The 20,508-nt window shown below is 44.6% G+C and overlaps 1 long non-coding RNA gene across 2 annotated transcripts in view; it reads left to right on the plus strand.

The window, feature by feature from the left end:
• Positions 1–1,694: 1,694 nt before the first annotated feature.
• Positions 1,695–20,508, plus strand: part of LOC103238990 (uncharacterized) — a 60,870-nt gene continuing 42,056 nt past the window's right edge. For both annotated transcript variants that reach the window (XR_005239879.2, XR_005239878.2), the window contains exons 1-3: positions 1,695–3,402; positions 7,790–7,968; positions 8,542–8,750. This is a non-coding gene — a long non-coding RNA (uncharacterized lncRNA). The remainder of the gene's footprint in view (positions 3,403–7,789; positions 7,969–8,541; positions 8,751–20,508) is intronic.

Below are 20,508 nucleotides of genomic sequence, written 5' to 3' on the forward strand. Positions count from 1 at the left end.
TCGCAACATCCCCGTGAGGTCAGTCCTGTGTCATTCTTACCATACCCATTTTCCAGATGAGAACACTGAGGTACAGAAAGCAGAAATAACTTGTTCAAGGTCTTACAGCTGATAATCTGTGGGGTTAGGACTTGAAGCCAGACAGATTGAACTCAGCACTTGTTCTCCTCCCCTCTAGACTCTGAGGCCTTTGACCAGGCTATAATACAAGACACACAGGGTCCTGTTCCTATGGATTACAGTCCGGTGGGGACAACAGAGAGTAAGCCATAGTGATACCAATCTGGTGAGTCTCGTATGGAAGGACCAACTGGTCCCGGCTTGCAGAGATTTTCTGGCTTTAGCACAGAAAGCCTCAAATTCTGGGAACCTCAGTCCTTGACAAACTAGATGTTTGTGTTAACCTAGTTGTGTGAAAAGGGAATCATAAAGGATTATTATTTGTTTGCCTTATTTTGAAATTTACTAATTTGACAGGTGTCACATGGGATTTCACTGCTGTTTTTACATTGCCTTTCTTTTGATCGCCAGGGAGGCTGAACAATGTTCTTGATGCTTTTTAACCAGGTTTATTTTCTAGTTTGTGAATCAGCTGCTCCTAGAATTCATCTGCTGAGGCAGAGGGTCTCAGCCTTGAGTGGGCATCAGAATCAGAGGAGGTCTTCTTAAAAAGCAGATCTCTGGGTCATATCCTCAGAGTTTCTGATTCAGTAGGTCTGGGGTGGGGTCTGGGGCTGGGCATTTCTTTCTTTCTTTCTTTTTGAGACATAGTCTCTGTTACCCAGGCTGGAGTACAGTGGTGTGATCTCGGCTCACTGCAATTTCCACCTCCTGGGTTCAAGTGATTCTCTCACCTCAGCCTCCCAAGCAGCTGGGATTACAGGCACGTGTGACCATTCCCAGCTAATTTTTGTATTTTTAGTAGAGACAGGGTTTCGCCATGTTGACCAGGCTGCTCTTGACCTCCTGAAATCAGATGGTCCGCCCACCTCGGCTTCCCAAAGTGCTGGGATTACAGGCGTGAGCCAACGCGCCCGGCCTGGGGCTGGGCATTTCTAACAAGCTCCCAGGTGACACTGAGGCTGCCAACTGGTCAGGAACCATACCTGGAGAGGCACTGTATTTGGGTGTTTGGTGGAAGCTCTTCCACCAAAGTGGTTCTCACATTTGCTGACTGTGCCCCTTAGAATCACCTGGGGAGTGTTACAAAATTCAGATGCCCAGGCCCTACCCTGGACCAGATGAAGCCAATCATGGGGAGTGGAACTTGGGCTTTGCTAGTTCATTAAAAAGTTTCCCAAGTGATTTCCTCATCTCTGTAGTGTTGAAATAAATTAAAATGAAGACCAGTGTGAAGAATCCCTGAGCAGACAAAGCCCATTATGCTTCATAAGTGACCTTAATCTTCTTGATTTGCAAACATAAGCAAAACTGGATGCTTTTTTTTTTTTTTTTTTTCCTAGCCTGACTTCACTAGCTAGAACTTCTAGCACTACGCTGAATAAGGGTGAACCTCCTGGCCAGGCGCGGTGGCTCACGCCTGTAATCCCAGCACTTTGGGAGGCCGAGGCGGGTGGATCACGAGGTCAGGAGATCCAGACCATCCTGGCTAACACGGTGAAACTCCGTCTCTACTAAAAATACAAAAAAAAAAAAAAAAAAAAAAAAAATTAGCTGGGCATGGTGGAGGGCGCCTGTAGTCCCAGCTACTCGGGAGGCTGAGGCAGGAGAATGGCATAAACCCAGGAGGCGGAGCTTGCAGTGAGCCAAGATCACGCCACTGCACTCCACCCTGGGCGACAGAGTGAGACTCTGTCTCAAAAAAAAAAAAAAAAAAAAGAAGAGTGGACCTCCTGGCCTTGTCACTAATTTTGTGGGGGAAAGCATTTAGTCTTTCAAGCATTAAGTGTCTTAGCTATAGTTTTGTGGGTAGATGCTCTTTATTAAGTTAAGCAATGCTTCTATTCCCATTTTTCTAAAAGTTTTTTTTTAACATGAATGGGTGCTGAATTTTGTCAAATGCTTTTTCTGCATTAATGTGTATGATCATATGTTTTCTCTTCTTTCACCTGTTAATATGGTGAATTGTATTGATTGATTTTCAAATATTCAACTACCCTTTCATCTGTGGAATAAATTCCAGTTGGTCATGGTGTACAATCCTTGAGATATATTGCTGAATTCTATTTGCTAATACTTTGTTAAGGATTTTCATGTATATTTTCATGAGGGATATTGATCTGTAGGTTTTTTTTTTTTGTACTACCTTGGTTTTTTTTTGTTGTTTGTTTGTTTTTGAGACAGAGTCTCTCTCTGTTGCTCAGGCTGGAGTTCAGTGGTACGATCTTGGCTCACTGTAACCTCTGCCTCCCAGGTTCGAGTGATGCTTCTGCCTCAGCCTCCTGAGTAGCTGGGATTACAGGCATGTGCTGCCAAGCCTGGCTAATTTTTGTATTTTTAGTAGAGATGGGGTTTCAGCATCTTGGCCAGGCTGGTTTTGAACCCCTGACTTCAAGTGATCCTCCCACCTCGGCCTCCCAAAGTGCTGGAATTACAGGTGTGAGCCACGGTGCCTGGCCACCAGCCTCAACCTCTTAAGCTCAAGCAATCCTCTGGCCTTAGCTTCCCAAGTAGCTGGGACTACAGGCACATGCCACCATGTCTGGCTAAGTTTTGTAATTTTTATAGACAGAGGGTCTCACTTTGTTGCCCAGGCTGGTCTTGAACCCCTGGGCTCAAGTCATCCTCCCACTTTCACCTCCGAAAATGCTAGGATTTCAGGTGTGAGCCACCGTACTCAGTCCTACCTCTGGTTTTAATATCAAGAAATACTATCTTCATAAAATGAATTGGAAAGTGTTCCCTCCTCTTCTATTTTCTGAAAGAAAATGTAGAGAGATGGTGTGAATTCCTCTTTAAACATTTGGTAGAATTCTTCAGTGAAACCATCTGGATCTGGAGACTTCTTTTTTGGGAGTTTTAAAATTGCAAATTCAATTTCCTTAACAGTTGTAGGCATATTCAAATTATCTAGTTCACATTGGGTGAGCTGTAGTCATTTGTATTTTTCAAGGAATCGGTCCTTTTTAACCAAGTTGTCAAAAGAATGTGTGTTCTCAGTAGCTTTAAAAAATTCTCTTCCCTCCATTAGTTTCTCTCACATTGAAATGAGATGCTGATTCCCCCACAGGCCTTCCCTCCCTCCAAATCGACGACAAAACGCATTATTCTGTGCCCTAAGCATTCTTGACAGGTAGAGTCCAGGATGGGGCAGTGCCAATGTAAACATACAGTTTCGAGGAACCAACTGGCCTTGGACCTCTCTGAAGAGCCCTGGAACCAGAGGGGGCTGGCGGTCCTCGAGTCACCTAAGCCTCCCTGGAGAGACCTCCGAGGCAGAAGGTAGGAGCTCCGTCCTTAAGAGCAGGTTTGAGAAGCCAAAAACGCTGGGGGCCCTGGGTACCACTAGGTGGCGCTCAGAACATACAGTTGTTCTTGGAGGCCAACAATGGACCCAAGAACCTCTGTTTGGCTAGATTTGGTCTGTGGGGCATTTGTTCTTTAAGTGAGATGCACTTTAGAGTCTAGAAGCTGCAAGGACCCCACGAGCTCTGAGTCGGTGGACTTGGTAATACTTTCTCTGACCTCCCTACTGACAAAAGAGGGAAGGCTTGAGAGGTGGTGCTGGCTGGAGGCTCCTGTGAGATGTCAGACTTTTGGGCTCAGGTGATCCTCCCACCTTGGCCTCCCAAAGTGCTGAGATTATGGGCAGGGAGCCACCATGCCAGCCGCAGCATCAAATAAGTGCTTGATGGACGTTGGCAGTTATTATTTTATCACATTTATTTATTTATTTGGAGATGGAATCTCATTCTGTCACCCAGGCTGGAGTGCAGTGGCACGATCTTGACTCACTGCAACCTCCGCCTCCCAGGTTCAAGTGATTCTTCTGCCTCAGCCTCCTGAGTAGCTGGGACTACAGTGCATGACACCATATCTGGCTAATTTTTATATTTTTAGTAGAGACAGGGTTTCACCATATTGGCCAGGCTGGTCTCAAACTCCTGATCTCATGATTCTCCCGCCTCTGCCTCCCAAAGTGCTGGGATTACAGGCATGAGCCACCACACCTGGCATTATTATTATTATTATTATTATTATTACTGTTTTTGAGAAATGGTCTCACTCTGTTACCCAGGCTAGAGTGCAGTGGCGTGATCACAGCACACTGCAGCATCTGCCTCTGGGGCTCAAGTGATTCTCTCACCTCAACTTCTTAAGTAGCTGGGACTATAGGTGTGCACCACCACACCTGGCTAATGTTCTTTTGGTGGGGGGGTATTTTTAGTAGAGAGAGGATTTCGCCATGTTGCCCAGGCTGGGTCTTAAACTCCTAAGCTCAAGTGATCCCCCCACCTCGGCCTCCCAAAGTGCTGGGATTACAGATGTGAGCCACCATGCCCTGCCACTCCTATTGTCACTAATTTTTGTACCTCTCCTATCCCAGCCCTAGCATAGGTGTACTTGTTTTCTATTACTGCTCTAACACATTACTACTAATAGAATGGCCAAAAACAGCCCAAATTTATTCTGTTACAGTTCTAGAGGTCAGAAGTCTATAATCAAGGTGTTGGCAGAGCTGTGTTCTCTCCAGAGACCTCAAGGGAAAATCTGTTCCCTTGCCTTATCCAGCTTCCAGAGGCCATCCATGTTGCTGGCCTTGTGACCCCTTCTTACATCTCTCCAACCTCTTGCTTCCATCGCCCCATCATCTGCTACTAATTTGATCCTCTTGCCTCCTTTTAAGGATTTGTACCTTGGACCCATACAGATAATACAGGATAGTTTTCTCATCTCAAGATCCTTAATAAACTGTCTGCAAATTTTCTTTTACCGTGTGCAGTAACATATTCACAGGTTTCAAAGATTAGGATATGGATGTCTTTGGGGGCCATTATTCAGTGTAGCACTCTGGGAAAACAGATCCAGTTCAAAAGAAATAAGGGTTGGGAAAGGGCTTCAGGTGATTTTATCTTTATATCCCCAGTGCTATGATTTGAATGTTTGTGTCTCCTCAAAATTCATATGCTGAAAACGTAACCCCCAAGGTGATGGTATGAGGAGGTGGGGCCTTTGGGAGGTGATTGAGTTTAGATGAGATCATGAGGATAGGGCTGTTATGATGGGATTGGTGCCCTTAGAAAAGCAGCCACAGAGAGATATTTGCCCCTTCCACTACATGAGGACACAGTGAGAAGGCACTGTCTAGGAGCCAGGAAGTAGGCTCTCACCAGACACTGAATCTGTTGGCATCTTGATCTTGGACATGTAGGCTGCAGAACTGGGGGAAAGAAGTTTCTGTTGTGTATAAGCCACCTTGTCTGTGGTATTTTGTTATAGTGGCCTGAATGGATTAAAACACCCAGAGTCTAGCACATTGCCTGTTTGGCCTGGAAGGTACTTACTTACTGAATGAGTGAGTATGGTAAGCATTACAGGTGCTCACCAATACCCAGCTCTCCTCTCCTTCTTTGGGCGGGGGCACATGACTAATGACTAGCTTTGGCCAATGAAAGTGAGCACAAGTGAAGTGTGTTACTTCCAGGCTGAGTCAGTGGAAGCCTCCATGTGACACTTCAGCCTCTGTCCTTCCCTGCCATGATAAATATAGAGGCCTTCTCTTGAGACGGACTGAAGCAGCCCATCACCACCACCATCAACACCACCATCACCACCCCCATCACCACCCTCATAATCACCACCACCATCCCCACCATCACCATTACCAACCCCATCACCACCACCATTTCACTGCCCCATCACCACCCCCATCACCACCATCATCATCACCACCACCATCACCTCCACCACCATTACCACATCTCCATCACCATCACCATCATCACCACCATAATCACCACCCCTATTACCACCACCATCACCACCACCATCACCACCACCATCACCACCACCACCACCACACCCATCACCACACCCATCACCACCACCATCATCATTATCACCACCACCATCATCACCACCATCACCACCACCAACACTATCATCATCACCACCATCACCATCATCATCACCACCATCACCACACCCATCACCACCACCATCACCATTATCACCACCACCATCACCACCATCACCACTAACATCATCATCACTATCATCATCATCACTATCATCATCATCACCATCACCATCATCACCACCGTCACCACCACCAACACTATCATCATCACCACCATCATCACTATCATCACCATCATCACCACCGTCATTATCACCATCATCATCACCATTGTTATCAGGAGGATGAGCAGGAGAAGGAAGAAATGTTACTCGCACTTCCAGTGTGCAAAGGAGAGAATAAATTTGATCAAATTCAGTAAAGACAAATACTAGTAATAGCAATCTCACCTTGTTAACTTTAACAAATGAAGCCAGTAGAAATTAATTTTAAGGTGAGGCTTGGGGGTTCACGCCTGTAATCCCAGAACTTTGGGAGGCCAAGGTGGAAGGAGTGCTTCATCCCAGAAGTTTGAGGCCAACCTGGGCAAGATAATGAGACCTTGTCTCTACAAAAAAAAAAAAAAAAAAAAAAAAAAAGTATGGTGGCCTGTGCCTGTAGTCTCAGCTACTTGGGAGGCTGAGGTGGGAGGATATCCTCCTAGGAGGTCAAGGCCGCAGTGAGCCGTGATCGTGCCACTGCACTCCAAAGCAAGATCCTGTGTCAAAAAAAAAAAGAAAGAAAGAAAAGAAAAGAAATTAATTTAAAAAGTCTTACACATTGTCATGTTTGTTTCTTCCTCTGAGACCATCGAGGTTTCTCTTCCTCCTCCTCCTCCTCCTCCTCCAAACCCTTAATAGACTTATGATTAATTAGAAATCTTTCTTGGAAAAGTAAGAGAAGCTGGGAAGTGAGGAAGATAGCCTATAATGAGACTTTAGAAATAAATTTCTACATAATCAATATAGTTCAATGATTTCCCAGAGAGACCGGCTTCTCTGCCATGCTATCAGTCCTAGTTTCAGCCAGTGAAAGCAAGGAGTGTGTTAGAAGCCCAGGTGGCAACTTTAGGACTCTCAGCTGCTTTTATGTAGTTGCTCACTGAAGTTGAACTGTCCATTTAAGAAACCATTCATTTATTCACCACATATTTGTGGAGCACTGCTGAGGACCAGGCACTGTCCTGGGCAGCTCTGGGGTGGGACTGATGGGTGTTAGGACACTCCCCACCCCCTTCTGGTGATTGGTTCAGGAATAGACATGTGACCCGTGCAGCTGAGGAACTGTTTGCTGGAGGGCCTGAGAAAGTTCCTCTCTTTTCCATAGGGCAAGAAAGAAAATGAAAATTATTTAAGCAGTAGGTACCTAAAAATGCCATGTGCAAAAAATTTTCATCACAGCATGGCCTGCAACAGTGAATCACTGGAAGAAATCATAGAGTTTCGTTAAGCAAGCTGTGGTATCTCAATAAAAAGCAATGCCATGCTGTTATTTAAAATAACACAATGACTATAAAACATGAAGAAATGTTTACATAAAGATACTAAGAGAAGAAAATTATATACAAAACTATATAGATATGCTCTGAGGAATCAAAATGAGAAGGTCATAATTAACTCATGGAAGTAATGGCTTTATAAGACTGCTGGGATTATGAATATTCAAAAACATCCTTTGAATTATTTTACAGTAGTCTCTATATTTTATTTCTTCTAAAGACCCCTCACAGTAATTTCTAAACAGGTGAGTCAGTTGGTTGCCATTTCCTAGGGCCTCCTCAGTGAGCTCATTACTCCTGTTTTCCTGGAAGTCTCTACAGTCATGAGGGTTCCAGCCTTCTGATGAAGCCAACGCTGAGTGTGGCAGAGAGGAGGGATGGAAAGGGACAAGCTCCCTCAGGATCTCAGCAAGCTGCTTGACCATGCTGCTGGACTCTTCCTGCGTAGCTGGTAAACTTTCAAATTATTTCATCTGGCTGGGATTGAACTTGTGATCGAGGCAGAAAACATCATAACCTAAACCCTCCCCATAGCTGCCTTCACATCTTTCATCACGTTAACACCCCTGCAAAATCAATGTATTACCTTGCAAAAGTTGTTGAAAAAGAGCCACTTTTGGAGAAGGTGTTCTGTGGAAGCAACCATTCCTTATGCTCCCCTCTCCCGTCATGTCCCTTGTTGCATCTGTTGCCCATTTTTTTCCACTATTTTTTTCTAGGCCTGCAGCTCTCAAACTTTGGTTGCATCAGAATCATGGCTGGGAAGGCTGTTCTTTAAAATGCAGATTTCCAGGTCTCACTTTTAGAGCCTGGCTTAGTCCAGCTCGTGAGTCAGGTCTTTGTTGTCTGCCTTGTCACTAAGCTCTCCAGGGCACTGTACTGCTGCCAGATTTGAGAACCACTGCTCAGGTGCAACTCTGTTTCAGAGTGTGCCCAGGAATCACAGGCAAGGCAGCCCAACGCAGATAAAGATAAGCAGCTGATTGAAGGGAATCAATACCGTGTGTGTTTCTTATTCCTACAGATGCATAATCAAATATATAAGTAAAAAATGATATTTCCTTTGAGAACCGCTTGGACAGTGACCTGAACATCTCAAGAAAAACCTTGGTGGACTTGCATGAACCTGATTTGGGTCAAAATTCAGCACCATGCTGAAAATCATGCCCTTGTGAAATGACAAATTGAATGTGTTCAGAAACTGCATTTGAACCAGTTGAGATCCTGATCCAGGTTAGTGGTTCTTTACCTTACTGTTCGATGAAGGGGTGACATTGATGATTCAACCATGTTAGCAAGCTTTATTTGCTCTATTTGTAATGAAAATGTAATAATAGTAACATTTCATTGATTCTAAGCTGCGATTCTAACCACCCCCCCACATACATTTTTAGCAGCTGTGTAATTAGGATGGGTCTTAAGATCAATGTCTTACGGTCATTAACACAAGGTCATAACATGGTTGTCATTGCCGACACCTTCTGGTGAGATCCAGAAAGACCCGGCAACAAAATTTGCAGAATGAGTGTCAGCAGCCTGGGAGAAACCTCTGAGACTTCAGCGTAGCATCTTTGTAAGAACTGCTTCCTCATCAACACTCTTGATGGCAAAGGGTGACTTTGCGTTGAAAGATACACACAATGACAAGATTGAGCTGAAAATCACAAAGATTGAGACTCTCTGAAAAAGTTTTGGGAATAACTTGACCAATCCTTTTCACTTCTTTTCCTATGAGTGCCCAAGGGTGACACATGAGATGTCTAAATAAGTCTAAAAAATTACTTTCGACAAGTCTTTTTTTGAGATGGAGTCTCGCTCTGTTGCCCAGGCTGAAGTGCAGTGGCGTGATCTCAGCTCACTGCAAGCTCCACTTCCCGGGTTCACACAATTCTCCTGCCTCAGCCTCCCAATTAGCTGGGACTACAGGCGCTTGCCACCACGCCTGGCTAATTTTTTGTATTTTTTAGTACAGAAAGGGTTTCACCATGTTAGCCAGGATGGTCTTAATCTCCTGACTTCATGATCCACCTGCCTCGGCCTTCCAAAGTGCTGGGATTGCAGACGTGAGCCACTGTGCCCAGCCCCTCAATAAGTCTTTACAATTTTAAGAGATCTAAGAAAGTATTATGTCATAATTTAATTAGTAGCATTTTCTGTTTGTTTCCTCAGTGATATATAAAATAATGGTGCATGTTATAATTAACAACATATTAGATACAGTGAAATACAGTAAAAGTTCACACACATAGAACTTCTGATCTGCCGTGGGTCAGTGCTCCATTCATGTTAACTCATTCAAGAACCCATTTTATAGATAAGGAAATTGAGGCACTTAGCAGATACAGCCATACAGCCAGAGATTGGTAGAGCTAGATGGTACTCCAACCCAGGCAGTCAGCCCCAGGGTCTCTATGATAGCGTCTTACCTAGAGATGTGCTACTTTGCAATGTGTCAGATAATAACTGGTGAATTGTTGACCAGATTTGTATTTTAACAAGCATAGCACTGATTAAGAAAGAAAAAAGTGCAAATATGCTGTGAAAACAAGGCCAATTGTGTGACTGGTAAAATAGCAGCAGAAACCTGCATCAAGGCTATTTATCACCCAGAACATTCCAGAAGGTGCTGCTTCATTTACCTATGGCTTCTCACACCAGAGTGTTTCTCATTGTGTTCGATGGAGTGTTGAAAAGAGTAGAAACAAAAGTAGTTTGGGTACTCATCTTTTCTCATAATTTATATTGAAATGGGGAGTGACTTCGATGACTTCTACACAGATGTTTGCAGCTTTTGTCAAAGGAAGAAGCAATCTCAGTTGTCGAGGACTGAATTCAGGCCTGAATTATTATTGTTTACCAAGTTTTAAGTAGACATTAGGACAAAGGGTAAAACTGTGAATTTAGTGTTTGACCTAATAGGAAAGCCTAGCTCTCAATACTGTATTTAGCAGATTTTTTTAAAAAGTCAAATTAGTGTAAATTTTATTTTGTTTTATTGCTTGTATTGTATTTTACAAGATTGATAGGATGACAATGAAATTTGAGATATCAATGGCTATAATTGATTATGGAGACGGAGTCTTTGGAGGCTTAATTCATTTTCAGTTGACAAAAGTTACAACCTTGGTGATGAAATAGAACCAAAAAAAATCAGTCATCTTTGTTCATGGAAATAGCTTCCATTGCAGTTCACGGAAATATCTTTTGAAGACTATTTTCCAAGGAGGGGAAGAGAGAGAGGGACAGAAAAAAAGAGAGAACGAGCAACTGGGATCAGAGACTGCTAAATTCCACCATCTGATACCAGCTTCTTGCTGTCTAAGAGGATGTTTGTGGAATTAATATGGTTTGGCTGTGTCCCCACCCAAATCTTATCTTGAATTGTAGCTCCCATAATCTCCATATGTTGTGGGAGGGACCCAGTGGGAGGTAATTGAATCATGGCAGCAGGTCTTTCCCATGCTGTTCTCGTGATAGTGAATGTGTATCACATGATGTGATGGTTTTATAAAGGGGAGTTCCGTTGCATACTCTCTCTTGCCTGCCACCATATAAAACATGCCTTTACCCCTCCTTCACCTTCCACCATGATTGTGAGGCCTCCCTACAAATGTGGAAATGTGAGTCCATTAAACCTCTTTTTCTTTTTTTCTTTTGAGACAGAGCCTTGCTCTGTCGCCCAGGCTGGAGTGCAGTGGCGCGATCTTGGCTCACTGCAAGCTCCGCCTCCTGGGTTCACACCATTCTCCTGCCTCAGCCTCCCTAGTAGCTGGCACTACAGGCGCCTGCTACCACACCCGGCTAATTTTTTGTATTTTCAGTAGAGACAGGGTTTCACCGTGTTAGCCAGGATGGTCTCGATCTCCTGACCTCGTGATCTGCCCATCTCGGCCTCCCAAAGTGCTGGGATTACAGGCGTGAGCCACCGCGCCCAGCACCTCTTTTTCTTTATAAATGACCCAGTCTCAGATATGTCTTTATTAGCAGTGTGAGAATGGACTAATACAGAATGTCCATGGGTAGGAGCCTCAATAAGGTGCATGGTACTTCCTCCCTGACAGTACTTTCTCCCCCGAGACTTCCTTGCTGTCTGCCATCTGCCTTCTGCACCCAAATGTTTAAGAGCATCTGAATTTTCCAGCTATCATGAAAAGAAATTGCCCTGAATCTGCTTGCAATGTGCACTCACTTCAATTCAATACAAATTTTCCAGAATTTCTTGGTACTTTAGCATTGCATTCATTGACTGAAAAAAAAAAAAGGTAGAATTTTTTTGAAAAAATGTGTAAGTAATTTAAAGCATTACTGTTGCGTTAAATTCAATGCAGCTACATTACTGGGGAAAATATGAAAACTAGGTGAATCTTAAAGTGAAAACTAAGATGAGCAGATACATTTCTAGCTTCCTGGTCAGCTTCAGTCTAGACCTCCAAGCCCCAGGATTCAGTGATCATTTTTGCTGCCCCAAACGATACTGGTGTGGAAAAGTTTGAGGCGCACTATGTTACAAAGAGTCCCTTGAGCCTCTTGCCCATTGGTCATTAAGCAGAAAAATACACCCGGTTCCTTCTGTCCTTGGCTGCCTCCCATTGCTGTTTGCCCATGACCATGGTCTGCCCATTGGCAGGCAAGGTCTTTTGGAGTTGAGGGCTTCCTTGGCAGAATATTCCCTGTAGTTTTAGACCAGGAGGTCCATGGAGTGTGGTTTTCAAGGCTAAGTCAGAGACCACCCTAGAATTTTGAGGCTGAAATGGAGCCTGTTCCTTTGGCCAATCTCAGCTGGTTTTGGTATAGGAGGGGTTAGGAATGGGTAGTAGGTGGCTAGAGCTGTGATGGTCTCCATTTAGGAGCCTAGTGAAACCAACAGAGTCTATACTTATGTATATAGATGATGGAATCTTTGACACTCTGAATAAGGTGTTCCCTTAGGTTTTTAAAAGAAGAGAACATATTTCCATGTATTTTAACATTTATTCATTCCACGATATTTGTTTTGTGTGTGCTGCACTGGGCCTGGGGAATACAGCAGTAAACAAAATAGGTAAAAACCACTGCCCTCGTAGAGCTTATATGCTAAGGTGGAGAGAGAGCAAATTTAAAAGACGATTAAATATCTGGAATGTCTGATGGTGATTGGTGCTATAAAGGAAAATGAGGGAAGAGGAGGGGGAATGTGTGTGTCCGTGGGTGAGTTGCAGTTTTAAGTAAGATGGTTAAATGCCACTGAACAGGTGACATTTGAGCAAGCCACTGAGGGATGCTGAGTCAGTTGCTTTGAAGGTGCAGCCTGCTGGGCTGCCTGAAGGATTGGATAGAGAGTATGAGAGAAGGTGAGAAATTGAGGATGACTCCAAGGCATGATAGGCAGTTTATGACACAGCTCACAGTGATCCCCACCTCCTGGTATTCATGCTCTTGTATAATTTATTTCTTCTTGAGTCTGTGATGGACCTAGTGACTTTTTAAATTTTTTAATTATTATTATTATTATTATTTTTATTTTTAGACAGAATATCACTCTGTTGCCTAGGCTGGAGTGCAGTAGCATAATTTCGGCTCACTGCAACCTCCACCCTCCGAGTTCAGGCGATTCTTCTGTCTCAGCCTCCTGAGTAGCTAGAATTTCAGGCGTGTGCCACAACACCCAGCAAATTTTTTGTGGTTTTAGTAGAGACGGGGTTTCACCATGTTGGCCAGGCTGGTCTTGAATGCCTGACCTCATGATCCACCCACCTCAGCATCCCAAAGTGCTGGGATTACAGGCATAATTACCTATACCGTGATTACTGCTCCCGGCCTGACTTTTTTTTTTTTTTTTTTTAAATAGTGAATAGATTATGGCAAAATTGATGGGATCTCATTTCTGTGGATATATCACCAAGATTTTGACTTCTGTTTTGCTAGCAGATTCTCTCCATTGCTTTCTTGGCTTGCACACTTCAGTGACACAGTCTGCCTTGTTAAGAGGCCCACATGGCAAGGAACTGAGGGCAGCCCCTGAGCAGCAGCCAGCCAGGAACTGAAGATGTCAGTCCAACTACCCTTGATGAACTGAATCTTGACCACATGAGCTTGGAGTGCATCCTTCCCACTTGTGCCATGAGATGAGAGCACGGCACCAGCCAACAGTGTGACTGTCCCCTGAGAAAGACACGAAAGCAGAGGGGACAGTTAAGCCATATGCAGATTTTTCACCCACAAAACTGAGATAATACGTGTGTGCTTTTTAAACTGTTAAATTTTGGGACGATTTGTTATGCCACAATATATAATTAATACACAAGGTTTTTGGCAACTGAAAGAATAAAATTAGTATTTATGATATCATAAGATGAGTGTAGGTAGAGGGTTTCTTTACAGGGAGATTTCAGGGTTTCTTTTTTTTCTTTTTTTTTTTTTTGGTGATGGAGTCTCACTCTGTCGCCCAGGCTGGAGTGCAATGGTGTAATCTTGGCTCACTGCAACCTCCACCTCCTGAGTTCAAGTGATTCTCCCTCTTCAGCCTCCCGAGTAGCTGAGATTACAGGCATCTGCCATCATGCCTGGCTAATTTTTATAGAGACAGGGTTTCACCATGTTGGCCAGGCTGGTCTCGAGCTCCTGACCTCAGATGATCTGCCTGCCTCGGCCTCCCAAAGTGAGGGATTACAGGCGTGAGCCACTGCAACCAGCTGATTGCAGGTTTTGGATATGTACAATGCACATATGTATCTATTTTTGTCATAATACTTCTTACTAATTTTTCAAATGGTAGTTAGCTACCAATATCTGTAATCTAAATACTCTGCATGAGCCACCTTAAAAGTTATTTAAGGCATCTTCAAAAATCAGATTCTAGGCTGTGTATGATGGCTCACACCTGTAATCCCAGTACTTTGTGAGGCCGACGCAGGTGGATGACTTGAGCCCAGGAGTTCAAGACCAGCCTGGGCAACATAGAGAAACCCTGTCCCTATTAAAAACACAAAAATTAACCATGCGTGGTGGTGCATGCCTGTCGTCCTAGCTACTTGGGAGGCTGAGGTGGGAGGATCACTTGAGCCCAGGAAGTTGAGGCTGCAGTGAGCTGTGGTCACGCCATTGCACTCCAGTGTGGGTGATGGTAGTGAGACCCTGTCTAAAAAAACAAACCAGATGTTATAATAATTTTAGTCATAATTATTTCTAGAAATGGAAAATGTCAAACACAGTACCAACCCATGAATTCTGATGTCTCACTTTTAGAATTTCTTTATTCTTTTCTTTCAGTTTGCACAAAAACCAGAATAAAATTTATCTTTGCATATCTGTGAGGAAAAGATGATTTGCTGGAGCAACTGGACAGAACAAACCATTTAAACGAATGTGCTTTTTAGGGTTTAAGGATTTATATGTTAATGAAGTAATTCACTATTAAAAGTTTGCCCAACTTCCCGAGGTTTTGAATGATAATAGCTTAAATGGAGATTAAAAGTAAGATATGGAACCAAGAGAAATGAAGGAGGTAAAATCAGCAGGCTGTGGTGATTGGCTAGAAGTTGGAGTAAGGAAGAGGGTAGTGTACAGATATTGTATGGTGCTCATCCTCTCTTGGCAGGAAAGGTGCTCATTCTTTATAAAACCAAAGGATTGTTTTGGAGAACAGCTGCCATGTCTCCGTACAAAGTTCAACCATTATTAATCTCAGACATTCTGCTTATTCCATGGGAAGCCCCAGCCCATGACTTGTTTAGGAATGGGCATGTGACACAGTCCTGGCAGAAGACTATTAAGTAGAAACTTTCCTTTCTGTATGTGTTGCCTGGAACCAGGCAGCCATCTTGGGACTACAGTGGAGTTCCTTGAAGAGATCAAGCCAGGAGCTGAGGGCAGTCAAGTGGGAAGACAGAGGGACCTGGGTCCTTAGATTGAGTGGTTGAACCACGACATTTGCCAATCCTGAAACCCCTGCATGTGGGGACTTGTTTTTATAGGAGGTGGGGCATTTTCTAGTGGTTTAAGTCATTTTGAGTTGGGTTTTCTGTTACTTGCAGCTAAATGCACTCGGAGACAGGGACATTCTAGAAGAAGCTCCAGTTTTCTGGCTTTATCAGTGGATCCATTTTCTATAACAGGACATTCAGAAGGAGAAGGCAACAAGCCTTGGGAAGTGGGGAGAAAGGATGACCTTGGTTCAGGACATGCTTAGCAGTGCTGGAGGAACACCGGGTAAGGACATCTGCTGAAGGTTTGAGGTGCAGATCTGGAGGTCAGGAGTGAGTTCACAGGAGATAGCACTATGGCAATCCTTGAGCTGCACAGAGAGAGGGAGGTTGAAACGTAGGCTTTGGCTTGGATCCAGCCTTACTTCTTAATTTCTGTGTCACCTGGGGAAAGGCACTTCGTTTTTTTGTTTTGTTTTGTTTTGTTTTGAGATGGAGTTTTGCTCTTGCTGCTTAGGCTGGAGAGCAATGGCACAATCTCAGCTCACCGCAACCTCCATCTCCCAGGTTCAAGGGATTCTCCTGCCTCAGCCTCCCGACTTGCTGGGATTACAGCTATGTGCCACCGCACGGGGTTAATTTTGTATTTTTAGTCGAGACAGGGTTTCTCCATGTTCATCAGGCTTGTCTTGAACTGCCGACCTCAGGTGATCTGCCGACCGCAGCCTCCCAAAGTACTGGGATTACAGGTGTGAACCACTGCGCCCGGACTTTTGTTGTTGTTGTTGTTGTTGTTATTGTTGTTGTTGAGACAGAGCCTCATTCTGTCGCCCAGATCTCAGCTCACTGCAACCTCCACCTGCTGGGCTCAAGTGATTTTCGTGCCTCAGCCTCCTGAGTAGCTGGGATTACAGGTGCCTGCCACCATGCCAGGCTAGTTTTTGTATTTTTAGTAGAGATGGGGTTTCACCATGTTGGCCAGGCTGTTCTCGAACTCCTGACCTCAGGTGATCCTCCTGCCTTGGCTTCCCAAAGTGCTGGGATTACAGGCGTGAGCCTCTGTGCTCAGTGGCACTTCACTTTTCAAAGCCTCTATTTCCTCCCTTGTAAAATGGAAATTCTTGCCTTAGTGTTTCCAAAGTAAAAATTCTTATCTGTGTGTGGCAGAGACCATGCTAGATCTTCACCAAAACTTGTTTTTCTTTCCTCCACGGCCCATGGACAAACCACATATGCCAGTGTCCCCACTGTTAGGGAGGGGTCATATTGATGGACTCTGACCAATAGCATGTGATGACTTCTCTTCCTGCACCTGTCAGCTGGGAGCTGAGAATCCAGGGGGAAGCTTCTAAGGCTCCAGGAGGATGATCTTTTAGATGGAAGGAGCCTGGGTCCCTGAGTGACTTGGTGGAGAACTTCCAACCCCAAAGCAGCTACACTGGACGTGACACGAGTGAAAAATAAACGTTGGGCATGTTGCTTTTATAGCAGCCAGCATTCCTTAGCCAGGCCCATCTACCCAGCATTTCCCAGTGTCTGAAACACAAGATGATTTAAGTGTGCCCAAACAGTTTAAAATGTTCACTTGTTACACATTTGTTTTACAGGTATACTTTCTTGATGCATTACATATTTGTTTTATAGGTATTTCTTTATTAACAAAGAACCATAGACTGAGTGGCTTAAGCAACATTTTTTTCTCACAGTCCTGGAGGCTGGAAGTCCAAGATCAGGGTGCCAGCAGGGTTGGGTTTTGGGGAGGGCCTTTCCCATGTTGTAGACTGTCAACTTCCTGTTGTATCCTCACATGAAGGAAAGATGGCTAGAGAGCTCTCTGGGGTCTCCTTTTTTAAAAAAAAAAAATATTTATTTATTTATTTATTTTTATTTTACTTTAAGCTCTGGGATACATGTGCAGAATGTGCAGGTTTGTTGCATAGGAATACATGTGCCACGGTGGTTTGCTGCATCTATCAACCCGTCATCTAGGTTTTAAGCCCCACATGCATTATGTATTTGTCCTAATGCTGTCCCTCCCCTTGCCCCCATCCCTCCAACAGGCCCTGGTGTGTGTTGTTCCCCTACCTGTGTCGGTGTGTTCTCATTGTTCAGCTCCCACTTAGGAGTGAGAACATGTGGTGTTTGGTTTTCTGTTGCTGTGTTAGTTTGCTGAGAAGGATGGCTTCCAGCTTCATCCATGTCCCTGTAAAGGACATGAACTCATTCTTTTTTATGGTGTAGTATTCCATCATGTATATGTGTCTGGGGTCTGTTTTATAAGGATGCCAATTCTATTTGTGAGGGCTCCACCCTCCTGACCTAATCAACTCTTAAAGGCCATACCTCCTAATACCATCCCAGTGAGGGTCAGGTTTTACCGTATGAATTTGAGGGGTCACACGCATTCAACCACAACAAAGTATTAATTATACACATACACCGCAACCTCATCAGTCTTATGATTTCAGAGATATTATCACTTAGGACAAGGATTGGTTTAATTATGCGAGTTAGTTAAAGAAAAATGTCAAATAAATAACAAAAGGTGGCAGGTGGAAATGGCAAACATTTTGACAGTGACACACAGGCTGACTTACTCCATGTGGTTGTTGTGAGGCTCAAATGACATCGTGGGCTGGCCCGGGGGCTGAGGCAGGTGGATTGCTTGAGCCCAGGAGTTTGAGACCAGCCTTGGCAATGTGGCAACACCCCAACTCTACAAAAAGTACAAAAAATTAGCCAGGCATGGTGATGTGCCTCTGTAGTCCCAGCTACCCAGGAGGCTGAGGTGGGAGGACTGCTTGAGCCCCGAAGGTGGAGGCTGCAGTGATATGTGATTGTGCCACTGCACTCCAGCCTGGATGATAGAGTAAGACCCTGTCTCTCCAACAACAAAAATGTCCCTCTCCTGGCCCGGCGCATAGTAAGTGTGTGACAAATAGTAGCTGTCCTCTTGTAGTATGTAACCTGCCTTGCAGGACGGATTCCACCACCTCTGGCTTGCTGTTCACTTGCCTACCACCCTTCGCCTCTGAATCTCTAGTAGTAGCTCCGTGTCCGGCACCTAATGGGGCCACATAAATGGAGACTGAGTGTTAATTATTAAAGGGACATACATCCTTTCCAGAATCACAGATTTGAGTACACTGGGATATGAACCCTGTGCAGACAAGAACTACATGTGTCTGACTGAGTGCTGTATCCGCAGCATCCAACCCAGAACCCAGTGCATAGTTGGTGCTCAAGAAATATTTGTTATGAATGAACATACTTATCTGAATTCTTCTCATAGACTCCTATACTGTCCAACCTGGCCTGAGCCTTGAGAACAATACTTCTTAGCTAAAGAAGAGGAAAGTAGGCTGGGCGTGGTGGCTTACGCCTGGAATCCCAGCACTTTGGGAGGCTAAGGCGGGTGGATCACCTGAGTTCGGGAGTTTGAGACCAGCCTGACCAACATGGAGAAACCACATCTCTACTAAAAATACAAAATTAGCCAGTGTGGTGGCACATGCCTGCAATCCCAGATACTTGGGAGACTGAGGCAGGAAAATCACTTGAACTTGGGAGGTGGAGGTTGCAGTGAGCTGACTTCATGCCATTGCACTCTAGCCTGGGCAACAAGAGCGACACTCCATCTCAAAAAAAAAAAAAAAAAAAAAAAAAAAAAGAAGAGGAAAGTAAAGTATGAAGAAGCAAAGCGACTTCACAAGGTCACACAGGTATGGGAATGTACAGTGGGGTTTTTGAAAGTCACATAGGACGTGAAGCAGTTCTTTGCTGTGCAAGACTGTCCCAGGCATTGCCTGCCAATGCCCTTGAAAGCCAATGGTGTGTCTAATCATTGTGATAATTAGAGATGCTCTGGAAGATCTCCAAAACACCTCATAGGGACAGTACCCCCCACCCCACCCCGGGAACTGCAGATCCAGCCTGTCCTTCCAAATGGATGAAGAAACTAAGACCCATGAAGGAAGACAGACTTCCTCAAATGATGGAGCCAGCATTTGGAACAAATTCCTGACACTGGATTAAGAATCTTTCTCCAGGGCCAGGCAGGTGGCTCATACCTATAATCCCAGCATCTTGGGAGGCTGAGCTGGGAGGATTGCTTGAGCCTAGGAGTTCAAGACCAGCCTGGGCAATAAAGCAAGACCCTGTCCCTACAAAAAATTAAAACATTAGCCAGACGTGGTGGCATACGCCTGTAATCCCAGTCACTTGGGAGGCTCAGGCGGGAGGATCACTTGAGCCAGGGAGCTCACAATCAGGCCACTGGACTCCAGCCTGTGTGGCAGAGTAAGACCTTGTCTCAGATTTAAATTAAAAAGAAAAAAAAAAAAGACTTTTTCGCCAATCATTGAGAGTAGGACTTGTTCAGATCATAAAGGAAGTTCCTGGAGGGACAGGGGCTTGGGGCTCATCAGGACTCAGCACCCCAGGGTGGTGCTAAGGCAACTCCCACGAGCTGATGAGGAGGGGAGCCCCTGGGATGCTCTGCCCTCTGCCCCGGTCCTTTCTCCCTTGTGGCTCAGCCCTGCCTAGGGAGGAGAGCAGCAAGGGGAGTGGGAGGGTGTGGGCAGAGATAAATCTGCTTCCAGGCAAAAGCTGGGTCTGACTCCTAATAGAACTGAGATGAGTGCATTATTTTAAAGCAAATAAATTTCAAGACCTGAGAAGGGAGATGTTAATGGCTCCATTCGAATTCAGTGAAATTTATTTTCCATTAGGGCTGGGCTTTCTGAGAAGCTTGGTTCAATCAAGGTTAGACATGAAAACAGCACTGTGGCTGAGTGGACACCAAGTTCCCCTCCACCCATGGCACATTGCTTAATTAAAGCTCCTGACCTACAGCTGCCCTTGGCTGGCCCACAGACAGATGCGCCACTCTTTTCTGCTCTTTTTGTTTTTTTCTATGTTGGATAAGATTATCTTTTCAAACTTATTTTCACAATCAGCACTGAGATGACCAACTAGCCAAGCTGCCCCGTGTGCCCACCACCTCTCCATCCACGGGTGCCTGCCAGCTGGTAATGAGAAGTTTGCCTTGCCCTTTAGAACCATTATTTTAAACAATGAATGGTGTTTGC

The sequence above is a fragment of the Chlorocebus sabaeus genome, chromosome 11 (genome assembly GCF_047675955.1).
Source record: "Chlorocebus sabaeus isolate Y175 chromosome 11, mChlSab1.0.hap1, whole genome shotgun sequence".
NCBI lineage: Eukaryota > Metazoa > Chordata > Mammalia > Primates > Cercopithecidae > Chlorocebus > Chlorocebus sabaeus.